General features: G+C 38.8%; 1 long non-coding RNA gene across 1 annotated transcript; it reads right to left on the bottom strand.

Annotated features, from left to right (window-relative positions):
• Positions 1 to 1,181: 1,181 nt before the first annotated feature.
• Positions 1,182 to 2,311, bottom strand: LOC134444711 (uncharacterized). The gene is made up of 3 exons (XR_010034075.1): positions 2,127 to 2,311; positions 1,839 to 1,915; positions 1,182 to 1,462 (listed from the first exon to the last, which is right to left on the bottom strand). It is a non-coding gene; the product is annotated as an uncharacterized LOC134444711 (long non-coding RNA).
• Between the last annotated feature and the right edge of the window lie 248 nt (positions 2,312 to 2,559).

Here is a 2,559-nt window from a genome sequence, read left to right as displayed (position 1 = left end):
ATTATTGCTTAGAATTAGATGTCATCCAAGAAATTATTGCTCAAAACAAGCATACAATACGCTTAAAACAAGGCAAATTTACTTGTTTCCAGCTCATTTAAAGTCTTAAAACTAGTCTGATTTTCTTAGCTAGAATACTTATTTTCTCATGTAGAATTAATATCTTGTTTAGGTGTATGAGAAAAATATACTTGACAAGAACGTCAAAACATTTCTTTTATTAATATTTCATCAGCTGGACAAACATGCAGTCAAACAATAATAAAACACCAAAATCTAGAAAATATAATCGTATGATTAAACAGAAATTAAACAGAAAACCTGAAATTATCAGTGTACTGTACCACATTCATTTATGTGGCCTGTTCAGAAATGTCATCTTTTTCATGAATGCTTACAACCACCAGCAAATTCTAAGTAATGTCATAATCGCTTGGGCAAATGAATAATAGTGGGGTCCTCTGCATGTTAATCCACCATTTTGAATGCAGTCAGATATCTCTGGCCGAAAAACATACTCTCAACAGAACAGTATGTGTCTATTTACTCACTTATTTACTTAGACATTCATGAAAAAGATGTTATTTGTGAATGGACATTTTAGAATTAACTGCCCACAGGAGCACTTTTGACTCTTTGATTCTTTCCCAAAGTGGGGGAGGAGAGGGAGAGAGAAATGTTTTCAATTATGATATCAATGTGTCCATGAAGTGCTACTGAGGCGTTATTACGCCTTTCATTATAGTGCTCATCTTTTAATCTGCATAGAAAATGCTTAGAAAAAAACCCCTCAATGATACTCAATGCCATGCTGAGCTAAAAAATCATCAACTCAGATCAGAGAACAGCACAGAAAAGTATGCATAGAAATGTGATGCATTGTCCTTTTATACAATGGCTTAGAACCTGAGATTGCCAGTGTCCAACATATTTAGATTAGATTAGATTAGATTAGATTAGATTAAACTTTATTTATCCCCAAGGGGAAATTCTTTGTCCAGTTTGCTCTGTAGATTAAAAAGAGAAGTAAAAAGAAAAAGAATAAAAAGAATATGAAAATAAAAAAGTAAAAAAAGTAGATAAAAATAAATAAGATGGTCATGCAGAAAAGTCCAGGAGTTTCTCTTTGTCCTTAATGGACAAATTATACAGTTGCATGGCTCTAGGGACTAATTTACTGTAGTTTATAGTGATTGAACCTTTTGGGCATATTTTCCAAATTCACCAGAACATATATTTCAGTTCATCTGGATACTTAAAATTGTAAATCCAAATCCACAGAGTTGAGATTGAGGGTATATACCGGTAACCGAGTCCAAAGAGCATCACACATGCACAAGAGATGCTCCGAGTTCACTGTACAGCTCCATGCCTTGTATCACAGTGTCTGGCACGGGATGTTCCTTGCAAACCATATATGTAGATGTGCAGTCTGCCTTTGGATCACTTCGCCACTCTAGTCCTGATGGTGGAAAAAGAAAACACAGAAAGCTTAACACTGTGCACACACTTTTTATGTAGCTTTAATGGCACTAAATGTAAAAATGCTGATGTCTAGTGAATGACAACCATGGCCACTAATACGGGGCATTTAATAGTGTGCTCGTCAGTGATATGCAGGTGCCATTTATCGCGTGCTCTCTTTATTGGGGTGCAGATAGTTTGTGAACATCATAATCAGACCTGTTCAAAATTCAGAGTCAGTGAACCTAGAGGTGGGCCATGCGTCTCCCACACCTAATGTCTGACCTTCTAATACCTGATACCCAACTTCATTATATTGTTTGCAACTCAAACACAATGTTTCCATTAGCTGTTGGAGCCATGAGTTATCCTACCTTCCTTCTGGCAATGCCTCCATTCTCCTTGACAACCTCCAAGATGCTTCCTCAAGTATATGTCAGGCACAGGAACTCTGCATTAACCAAAGACACAGTACAAGAAAATTGTCAGGCCCAGTTGTGTTGTGCTTCCTGTCTGTCCTGTGACTTGTGACTATGTCTTTCTATCTCTGGGCCTGCAGGTGGGGCATCACCTGTGGTCAAGCCACAAAGACATCCTACAGGACAGACATACATCAACACTTAAATACTATCTGTTATGACATAATGTACCACCATACTTACTTCACTCAATGTCAGCAACGCAGGCCATGCGGTGTAGACTGCCAGCGTATCTTAGACAAGCCTTTTGCACCTATGACAAAACACATAATTAGAGTGCTGGAGTTGATGTAACAGAAATTACAAGATAAGATGAGGGCTAACATCACAATGGCATTGACTGACTTCCTGTAAAACCTAAGTTGAGACCAGGGGTCAAGGAGAGTAGAGTACCCTCAATCAAATATAATCTGCCATATCAAATAGCCTATGTCACTGCAGAGATGTTGATAGTCCAGGAGCCCGGGGGGGGTCTACCTAGTTGGGAAGGTTACCAATTTTTATGGGTACTATGATGTCTGGCATGGTCCCCAGATAGAGGAACAGCACGTCTGCCGGGTTCCCTCGGGTGGGTGTGGCAAGGAGGGGGTAAAACGGGCACCCAAAAAATGGGCTA

This window comes from Engraulis encrasicolus, unplaced genomic scaffold (assembly GCF_034702125.1).
Source record: "Engraulis encrasicolus isolate BLACKSEA-1 unplaced genomic scaffold, IST_EnEncr_1.0 scaffold_686_np1212, whole genome shotgun sequence".
Lineage (NCBI taxonomy): Eukaryota > Metazoa > Chordata > Actinopteri > Clupeiformes > Engraulidae > Engraulis > Engraulis encrasicolus.
The sequence above is the reverse complement of the archived record's forward strand: the minus strand, read 5'-3'. Positions and strand labels throughout refer to the sequence as shown.